The sequence below is a fragment of the Colobus angolensis genome, unplaced genomic scaffold (genome assembly GCF_000951035.1).
Source record: "Colobus angolensis palliatus isolate OR3802 unplaced genomic scaffold, Cang.pa_1.0 Scaffold117, whole genome shotgun sequence".
Lineage (NCBI taxonomy): Eukaryota > Metazoa > Chordata > Mammalia > Primates > Cercopithecidae > Colobus > Colobus angolensis.
In genome coordinates, this window is record NW_012112808.1 from 5,366,561 (window position 1) to 5,377,777 (window position 11,217).

General features: G+C 43.2%; 1 pseudogene; it reads right to left on the reverse strand.

Moving 5' to 3' along the window:
- Positions 1-625: 625 nt before the first annotated feature.
- Positions 626-9,762, reverse strand: LOC105527311 (annotated as a pseudogene).
- Between the last annotated feature and the right edge of the window lie 1,455 nt (positions 9,763-11,217).

An 11,217-nucleotide genomic window follows, 5' to 3' on the forward strand; every position in this document is an offset into this window, starting at 1 on the left:
TATTTTTGCTGACTTTGTTGTTGTTGTTGTTGTTGTTGTTCTTTGTGTCATTTGGCTCAAGATTCAGATTTCTTGGGGAGCACTGGTCTGACTTGGGACATGTTCCCAGGGGTTCGGTGGGTAAGTGGGCAGAAACTCGATTGATAGGACCACAGGGGGTGGTGAGAAGGGAGCACCCCAAAGGAGAAGATAGACACTGTGGCAAAAAGTGGAGGAGGTGCCAGGCAGGTAACAATGCCCACTGTCCCCTGATGTCCAACTGGTTCCTGGGGGAGCTCACTTGGCTCTCTGGGGTCTGACAGTGATTTAGGGGTGATCACTTAAATCTAACTCAATGCCTCTGCTTTCACCCAATGAATGAAAACAATCATTAAAAAACAGTGTTCCCTCCCACATGCAAAATGCAATTTTAGGTTAATTTTGTCACCCTGGACCTTTTTGTCCTCATTCAACACTGTTTTCACGGGTCTCAAAATCCTGTGACAGACATTTGGTCAAATTGATTCTGATTAATAAGAACTGATGTTAAAAACTAATAACTTCAAACAACTGTCACACACACACAAACAAATGTTCCACAAAACATTCTCCTTTCCTTCTGGAGGTTTTAGGATGCATTTATTGTTCACCAGTCTTTTACTGTTAACTTAAATGTCAAATTGAAACAAACAGTTCTAAGACTGTTTCCACCACTGATTAAGACTTGGGTGGCATGTATTAGGGCTAATATCCATCTGGCCTTCTGAGATTTCTGGGCAGACTTGGTGGCCTAGCCAGCTCCCACAGGCTTCTTGTCCACTGCTTTAATGACATCCACAGCAACTGTCTGTATCACATTACCAACAGCAAAGGGACCCGGAAGAAGATGGTCAGAGAAGCTTTCTACACACAGAACCATATCAACAATGGCAGCATCACCCGATTTGAAGAATCTGGGTTCATCTTCCACCTTCCCACCAGAATGGTGACCAACCTTCTCCATCAGCTCAGCAAACTTGCAAGCAATATGAGCCATGTGACAATCCAGCACAGAGGCACAGCCAGTATTGATTTGGCCTTGATGGTTCAGGGTAATCACCTGAGCGGTGAAGCCAGCTGCTTCCACTGATGGGTCATTTTTGGTGTCGCCAACCAGGTTGCCACAATAAGCATCTTTGACAGACATGTTGTTGACATTGAAGCCCACACTGTCCCCAGGAAAAGCTCCACTCAAAGCTTAATGGTGCATTTCAGCAGACTTCAGTTGTGATGTTGACTTGAGCAAAGGTGCGGTACCCATTCTAGGCTTGAGAGCACCAGTCTCTATTTGGCCCACAGGGGCAGTACTGATACCACCAATACTGTGGACATCCCTGAGGGGCAGACTTAAGGGCTTGTTAGTTGGACAAGTTGGTGGTAGAATGCAATCCAGAGCTTCCAGCAGTAAGGTTCCACAGGCATGGCCATCTTTACAGGTGACTTTTCATCCCTTGAGCCAAGGCATGTGAGCACCTGGGTGAGCCTTCTGTCACCATTCCCACTGATAATTGGCACAAACACTTCTGTGTCTGAGCTGTAGCCAATTTCTTAATGTAGGTGCTGACTTCTAATATAGGTGCTGAAAAATGACCTGAGCCATTTTGCACTCCCACCAGCACTGTAGGAGAGTTCAAGCTGCTTTGTGTTCTTGCCAGCAGCTACTTTGTCAGCATGTTATTGATGTTAGTAAAAGAAACAATGCAATTAAAAAAAAGTTTCAATATTATGGTGTGACTTTGGGTGTGGGGCAAAATAGTAACAACACACCTTTCTATTCCTCTATCACTATTTTTACTATAAAAAAAGCACACTTAATTTCAGCCTAATGCCTCCCAGTTGTTGACCCATATAGTCACAAGTGGAGAATTTGGGGAAGTCTACCCCTTGAAATATTGTCTCATTGAAACCAGAGAAATGTCTGAAAATGTATAGACACAGCTTCTCCAATTGTTCCTGTCCTCTCTGCAGGGTGTAAGCGCATGGTGGGCAGAGCTGTCCCACCACTGGTCCAGGGTAAATCGCTTCATCTCCCTGGGTTGTTCTATGAATGGGAAGGAGACTACGAATAAAGTGAATCAGGTATAGCAGTTCAGCTTCAGGATCAGTCTGTAATTTAGTTGTCATTTTCATGTTGGATTAGGAAGCACATTCAAAGACAAGAGGCATATGGTTAGTAGCTAATTAACGGCCTTGATGGAATTCTTAACAATTCAGGACATTGTGCTGATAAGATGTGCTCTGTGCTCCCTCATCTCTGACTCCCAGAGTCTGCTGCAGAGTTAGATAAGGATTTCAGCCTGCAGGCCCATCAGGACCCAACTTGCTGGGGGTGGAATCTGATCTCAGGATCCCAACTTCAGTTTTGCATCTACAGGGAATTTTTCTTGTCTTACCTTCCAAGGCAATGATCTCAGCACATGATCCCTGACATCCAGAGAAATCCTTGTTATCAGTGTCAGGGTCTTTTAATAAGAGACTGGGCCCAATTTGTGCTCACTGGTGTGTGAGAAGAAGACAGAGAGCAAGGTGGGTGGAGGGGAGGCAGTAGAGCGGTGGTGAGCTCACTCATTCCAAAGAACCAAATACATGATTCTGGATAATCCACCATTTCAGTATTGCCTTTTCTCCCCTCTTTGGTGCAGATGGCATGGGACTGTACTGATCAGGTGGTGGGAGCAGGACAAGTACCTGCTGAACTGCTCAGGCTGAAACATCTCATCCCTTCTGCCTCTTTAAAAGTAAACCTAGGAATTGCATTCACTCTATTGTAATCCATTTTTGAAACTTCTAGAAATATGAATTTTGTTGCCAAGCCTCAGTGGAAGTAATTCCTTTCCCTAACAATCAGGAAGGAATTAAAACAGCATGCAATGGGGCTGGTGAAGTGTGTCCTTGTAAAATAATACTGGGACCACCTCAGCCTGGTCCTTATTGTTCATATCACTATCAGCAGTTTGGGCAAAGCCATTCAACAGGTCTCTAGGAAGTTCCAAACTTTCCCACATTTTCCTGTCTTCTTCTGAGCCCTCCAGACTGTTCCAACCTCTACCTGTTACCCAGTTCCAAAGTTAATCCCACATTTTTGAGGATATTTTCAACAACACCCCATTCTACTGGTACCAATTTACTGTATTAGTTCATATTTATGCTGCTGATAAAGACATATCCAGGACTGGGCAATTTACAAAATAAAGAGATTTAATTGGATTTACAGTTCCACATGGCTGAGGAGGCCTCACAATCATGGTAGAAGGCAAGGAAGAGCAAGTCACATCTTATGTGGATGGCAGCAGGCAAAATAAGAGCTTGTGCAGACAATTCCTGTTCTTTAAAACCATCAGATCTTGTGAGACCCACTCACTATCACAAGAACAGCAAGGGAAAGACCCACCCCCATGATTCACTCGTCTCCCACCAGGTCCCTCCCACAACATGTGGGAATTATGGGAGCTACAAGATGAGATTTCTGTGGGGACACAGAACCAAACCATATCAAAAGCTGCTCTAAATATCCATGTGCGGGTTTTTGTGTGTACATAAGTTTTCAACTCTTTTGGGTAAGTGTTACGGAGAAAAATTTCTGGATCTTATAATAATAGTATATTTAGTGTTGTAAGAAACAGCCAAACTGTTTTCCAAAGTAGCCGCACTATTTTGCATTTCCATCTTCAGTAAGTGAGAGTTCCTGTTGCTCCACATCCTCACCAGCGTTTGTTGTTGTTAGTGTCTTAGATTTCTGCCATTCTAATAGATGTGTAGTGGTAACACTCATTTTTTACTTTTTAAGATTCTGTGGGCTGTTCAAGTGGCCCTTCTCATCTGAATTTCTCAGGTGGGATGCCATGGTCTTGGATGATCTTAATTCTAATATTGGGGCTTTGGCTGGAATGGTTGGGGCCTCACTCCATGTGATCTCTCATCCTCCAGCAGGCTAGACCAGGCTTCTTCACATGATGGTGGAAGGGTTCCCTATAGCAAGAGGGTATGTCCAAGTAGAAAGCATTTTTCAAGCTGCTGTTTGGCTTGTTTGCTACATGAAAAAAAAAATGCAAGTCACATGTCTAGGCCCAAATTGAAGAGATGGAGAAGAGCTGAATTTTATTTCTTCATGGAAGGATTTGCTCTATTTTCCCCTTCTATAGCAATTGGTGACTGCAATGTCTAACTCAGCACAGAGATAACCTCTGACATTACATCATATCACTCTAAATCCCCATCTAAGGAGGGACCCATAACATTAGAGATTACTTGGTGGGTACAACGTATGATACTTGAGTGATGGGTACACTGACAACCCTGACTTCACCACTATGCAGTCTACGCATGTAACAAAATTACACTTATATCCCATAAATTTATACAAATACAAATTAAAATAGATAAATAAAAACAGCTTCATTAGTTAGTACAGGGAAATATTATAGAAAGGAGATTAATTAATTTTGCTTTTCTATTTATTCCGTTGGTCTTGTTCGAAGGAGGCAGTCATCATCCCCTAAATCCCCAGCTGTAGGAGCTCACAACCTTTGGTCTTAATGTTCCATAAAATAAAAGCAATACATTTACTCTTGCCTGCATTTCTTAACTGCTAAGCAAGAAGTGTTTGAGGTTTAAGGGGTGACAATTAATTGTACTTCTTTGCCTTTCATCTTTAGAATCAGTTGAGAAATAGATACAAGCAATGGGAATTAAACATCAAAATGATACCTCTACTGCTGACAGCATTGGTCCAGAGAATGCAGCTTGGGGTACAGCCAGATAGGGCTCCTGCTTCTTCCCATAAGGACAGACTTGGAATGCTCCGTGGGAGAAGAGCCTGGGTCTCCAGAGCAGGTCCACTGCCCTGGCCAGACAAAAGGAAAGTTGTTGCTTCTCACCTTCCAGATTATGGCAGTCAAGACAGAGGGATCAGGGAAGGGCTCAGGAACAGGGAGAAAAGGGGCCACCAGGCTGTGTGTGAGTATGGCTCCTTCTCCCACCTCATCACCAGTCAGCTACAGCCCTGCCCTTTCCAGGGGAGGAGTGAGGAGTGAAAGAATGAAAAATAAGATGGAAGGTTTTCCCAAATACTTTCTATTTTGACTTTTGGGGCAATTTTTCCATAGGCATATTGTGTTAACTTCTTGTTGAAGCAAAAGATGGACGCAGAGGAGAGCACTCAACAAGAGCAGACAACTTAGCACATTTTCACAAATGGAGGACACTTGGGTAATCAGAACCCGGATCAACAACGGGGCATTACCAGCCCCCTAGAAGCTGTGTGGGTTCTTTTTGTGTCTGACTTCTTTTGCTCAAAATGATGATGGTGAGGTTCACCCATGTTGTGTGTAGATGTGAACTGTTAATTCTCGTTCCTGTATAGTATTTCACTCTGTGAATACATTGCAATTTACCCATTCTACTGTTGATGGGTAAACTGCATCAACAGTAGAGTGGAGTGCTCTGTGAATACATCTAGAAACCGGGTCTAATTTCTAGATTTGACTGATTAAAACATTCTTCTATGTGTCTTTTGTGAAAATATGCAGGTATTTCTGTTAGGCATATTCCTAGAACTATCCTTTAGAACCCAGAGGCTCCACTTACAGAGATATATTCATAAAAGATGCTTAGAAATTTTAGACACTAAAAACTGTTTTCCAAAGTGGAACCGTGTGGCACTCCCACTGGCAGCATTATGAAAATTCCACGTGCCCACCTCCTTGTCTCCCAATATTTTGAAAAGGGCAGAAGTTCTTGTTCTATAGATAAGTAAAATACCGAGAGAGAGAGAGAGAAAATAAGTTCCACTATAATTGAAAAGGGAAGGATTTTCCAAATAATTTTTTAAAAGAATTTTAAAAAATGCATCAATCCATCTTATTTTCTGATGCAGTTCAAAATAAGTTGCAGACAATTATTAATAACAGACAGGGTCTTTTTATGTGCAATACCTCCTTACAAGCAGAAAAGTGATTTATGATCTAACTTTAGAAACTTGAGATGCTCTCAAAGTCTCATCCAGCTCTGTGGAGGAAGGATTCTGCAGACAAGATGTTTCCTCCACAGAAATTGTGATAAAGCACCAATTAGTGAGTATGGCAAAGAAGTGGGAGTGTTTAACCTTTTGGGTGCACCAACAATGTGCTCCTTAATTTGAAAATATGGTACAAAGTGTTAGCAAGTGAAGAAGAGTAATTGTTCATCACTCAACTTGACATATCTCCTTTGCAGCAGAGGCAGGAGAAAGGATCCTCTCTGCTCCATTTATTTTGGCTTTCGTCTAACTTCACTGAGAAAGGACCAGATGCTCTAATGAGTGGTACCAGACACTGAAAATATCTGGAGATCAGGATAAAACATGCTGACAGCTTTCCCCTTGAGAAGCCTACCTTTCCTCCGAGCTCCTTAGAGCATTTTATATGCATTACCCAGCAGCAAGTCTTATTATCCTTTTTTTTTTTTGCAAATGGTAGAAAAGCGATGCAGGGAAGCTGAGCTGAAAAAGCTCACTCGAGGATACCAGGGAAGCCGAATGTTCAGCTCAAAATAGAAACCAAGAGCTCTGGGAAACTCAGACAGCCAGAGAGCGTCCTCTCATCTCTGGACACTTCTGTATCTTTTCAGACAATGAGCCTTTCCCTGAAAGAATTTCCCCCCCAATGACAGGGCTGCCAACTCTCCCTCCAGGATGTTGTAAAAAGGTGACATTTAACTGAGGAAATGGAAACTCTAATTGACTTCTCCTAAAGCAGAAGAATAAGTGGTCTGTATTCCTTCTCTTGGCCAGATGTTTGTAATTGTTCCCTTGGGATTCTACCTTGGGGGAAGCTTTCAGCCTCTTTCAGTGGCAAAACAAAATAGTCCACTTGAATTGGTCTACTTACACACACAAGAATTGTTTCTACTTCACGGTGGAAGACGTGCAGAGCCCATCCAAGAAGACAGTAGTTTCAGGAAGAGAATTCTAGCTCATGTTGCTAGCTGACAGCCCCAGAATGCCTTGCAGAGATAAATAAGGAGCTTGAGGCAAACCCTCCATTTTTAGATCTGGATATATGGAGCCCTGTGCTTATTTGGATCAGTTGTGTTCCTTGCTTTGATAATGGAATTTTAGCAGAGATGGTGTGAGCAAAGTCTTGAAATGTGCTTGTGTATGATGTCTTGCCCTCTTGTGTTGCAGTCATCACCATGAGAAGAACATGCCCCAGGGAGTCTGTGGGTCCGAGGAGGATGGACGAGCTGAGCCCAGCCTATATGGGCCAACCACAGCCATTCTGAAAACAGGTAAGCAAGAAATAATTGTTTATTATTGTGAGCCTCTGAGTTTTGTGGTGGTCTGTTATGCAGCACATTATGTTATAATGGACAAATACAGGGCTATTAAGAGTAGAGTAAGTAGAGGAGGATTCTTAGCATGCTGTGGACAATGCTTGCAAAAGTGCTTGGCTTAGGGTAGTCACATAGCAAGCACCTGGTAACTATGAGAGAAATGGAGCTCAACAGGTTGATTGTATATCATATAATTTAAAGATTAGAGTGAATCACATTAAATATTCTGAATGTCTGGACTGTCTGTTGATATCTTCCTGTTAATTAACAGTAACTTTTCTCTCTTTTTTTTTCTTTTGAGATGGAGTCTCACTCTGTTGCCCAGGCTGGAGTGCAGTGGCGCGATCTCAGCTCACTGCAAGCTCTGCCTCCCGGGTTCACACCATTCTCTGCCTCAGCCTCCCGAGTAGCTGGGACCACAGGCACCTGCCACCACGCCAGGCTAATTTTTTGTTTTTTAAGTAGAGACGGGATTTCACCGTGTTAGCCAGGATGGCATTGATCTCCTGAGCCTGTGATCTGCCTGCCTTGGCCTCCCAAAGTGCTGGGATTACAAGCGTGAGCCACTGCACCTGGCCACTTTTCTCTCTTTTTTTGTATCCTTTTCCCATGACTTCTTTACTGTCTCTTCCCTAATCAGTATTTCGGTATCTATCTATGACTATCTGTCTGTAACATCCATCTATCTATGACTCAGTCCTGGGCTGAACTATATACTCACCACATAGATTCTGCAATTAATATTCTGCTGTATTTGTTTTTTGTATATGTCTATCTACGCTTGTATACATCCATCGATCCATCTTATTTTTTGATGCTTTTCAAATAAGTGGCAGGCATCAGTACTCTTCACCCCTATGGTGAATTTTGACAAATGCGTACAATCATTATCCCTGAAGGTGTCCTTAGGCCCCTTCCCAGTTAAGTCTACCCCCAACCCCCAAGGTGAACACTATTCTGATTTTTTCCCACCATAGATTAGTTTTGCCTGTTTTAGAACTTCATATAGATGAAATTGTACACAGTGTATTCTTTTGTGTTCAGCTTCTTTCATTAGCAAAATACTTTCGAGCACCCGTGTTGTTATAAGGGTCCTCATTTTAAAACTAATAATTTGACAAGATCTTTGCAAACTGATCTTTACCTTAAAAATTTGGACTTCTCTGACGTGTACATAAATATAGTAACCGCTTTTAAATTAAATAGCCTAAATACAGTAGCCACTTGAACTAAGCCTCTGAAACAGACATCTCTTTCATGTGTCTGTCAGACCTTGTCTTTTTGTTTTCATGCTCCCCACACCCCCCTACCTTGTTTAGCATTGATAAATATTTCAAAACTGCAGAGGAAATGTATCGTATTTGTCTCATGGGCACAGAGCTTTTGATTTACTGTGTTCAGTAAGATGTAGGGGGCTAACCAAGCTCTTAGGATTAACTGCATCTGACTGTCCTTCAAAAGGTCATCAGCAGCACATCCTTAGTAGGCCTCACAATAATGCATCCACACTACAGGTTAGTGGGAGTGATTGAAAGGCTTGACGAGTTGTCCTTCTGGGTTTGCTCTGGTGGGGCGATCAGAGTCCATAGCACTGGGTGGGAAAACATGAAAGAAAATAAGTGAAAGTGACATATTCCTCCAGAATAGCTAAAGGTCAGCGCTCACCCCATTCAGCCACTGTATTCCCTAGACTTAGCACGATGCGGTTGTTTCTAAAAATCAAAGCCACACTTAGCGTGGGAATGTGGCTTTGTACTATGGCAACCTAGCTAAGCCGGAACTACGTTTCCCAGAATTCCCTTGCCTGTAGGTTTCCGGGGTTAGCACAAGCCACGTGACCTGATGCGTGCTTTGTGAGGCGGAGGTGATGCAGCGTTGTCGTCTTGTAGGCTTGGAAGGTGGGTGCCCGAGGTTAGGTACTGTCGCAGCGCAGGGAATTGTCCCCTTCTGCTGGCTCACCTTGTGGGCGTGGAGCCCCTCTAACTTTCCGAACTCCCTGGCGGCCCGCGTGCCTGTGGCAGATTCAGCTCTCAGAACTCCACCTTCGGCTTCTTCCACTTCAGGGCCAGGCTGTGCTGCCACTGTCAGGCCCCCCACCAGACACGGAAGCAACAGCTGTCCCTAAGTGTGCAACTCGCTCCTTCCCGCAAATGTAGAAGCTCAAATCCCTATAGCAAAGTCCATATTCTATGTCATTCTTAATGCTTCCGTCTCTCTGGTTGAATCCAGAATGGATACAATCAGTGATGCACATTTACCAGACAGAGGATGTGCAGCGTTTACTGTTGATTTACCTCTTTTCCTCCCTTTCATCTCAGTTTGGTTCCAGGATCTACACTCCTCCACCATAGTCAGGAGATTCAGGAAAAGCTGGCAGGGTTCAGCTTTCAAGTTGACCCTTGAGGAACCATGGCCAGTCCTGCTAAGAGTCATGAAAGCCAATCCTAGCCAATGAGACGGAGGAGAAATCACTGAAGAACTTGTGGAAAACAGGCCCTCCGGATAAAGAGAAACGTGTGGGGAAAAAGGATTTTTTTAATGTTATTCTGGATGTTTCCCAAAAGTACTGCTGCTGCCTTGCCTTTCTGACAGACACTGGCTTTGGATGACATGCCGCAAGAAGGAAGGACGGATCTGGGGTTTTTGAAGACTCACTGAGATGTGCAAGGAACCAACCCTGAAGTAGCCAACTCATTCCTGTTTGCATGTGTCGACTGAAAAGAATCAAAATAAACAAAATGTAACTTTACTTCTAAGAGGTTACAACTTGCAGGCAGGAAGCAGGCCTCTACCTGAGGCCATAAAGCATACTTTTAAGGAGAAAAGGTAGGTATTTATGCTAGGTGGAGAGGTAGGATATACGTATTCTGTAGCATACAGGAGAAGCCTATGGAAATTCGTGGAGGAAACTTGTTAGACACATGCACTGGGCTTACGTATGAGGAATATCTGAAAGTGGACGACCTATGTTCACTCTGGGGTGAAGATTTAACATTTAGATGCATTATAATTAGGCCATAAATGCAAAAAGGTGAAACATAGGGCACAAGTTCACGATCTGTGTAATCTCTGGAGACCAGTCTGATCTAGCCTGCAGCCAGCAGTCATCTGTCAAGAAGGGGCTCTTTGTAGCCCAGAGTAGCTGTCAGGTTGGAACTATAACACCAAAAGGAGGGCATCAGCGGTCAGATGAAGAGAAGTCTTTTGGCCTTTTGTCCTCTTGAAGTCAGCTTTGATAAGATCTGGTAACAATAAGGGGATGGGGATGGCTGCAGGTGGGACATGTCTGTTCTCTGTCCTGTCACAGCTGAGAGCTAAGAACTTTAGAGTCTTTCAGCCATAGAGGGTCCTGTCATCCATTGAAGGGATCAGTCCACTGGGATTTTGCCAGTTTTAGCATTGATCCTGTGTCCTGGGAAACCCCTCAATACTTGTCATACCAGAAGGTCAGCCACTCTAGCCCTACCTCAGGACCTCTTTTATGGGAAAGAATAATTCCCTTAATTGCTTGAACCATTTGAGTTGTAGCTGCTTTTGGCACTTGTAATTGAAAGCATCCTGAATGTTCTGGGACAGTAAAAGAATGTGCCTTTGTTTCTGACAGCAATTATAAAATCAATTATATGGTTATATTCTAAAAAATGTTTTGAGTAATAATTGGAAAAGTGTATCACTTAGCAAATGTATCTGTGTGTCCCGGGGCTTGTTGTGGGGTGGGGGGAGAGGGAAGGGATAGCATTAGGAGATGTACCTAATGTAAATGACAGTTCACAGGTGCAGCACACCAACATGGCACATGTATACATATGTAACAAACCTGCACGTTGTGCACATGTACCCTAGAACTTAAAGTATAATAATAATAAAAAAAAAAGAAAAAGCTAAAAA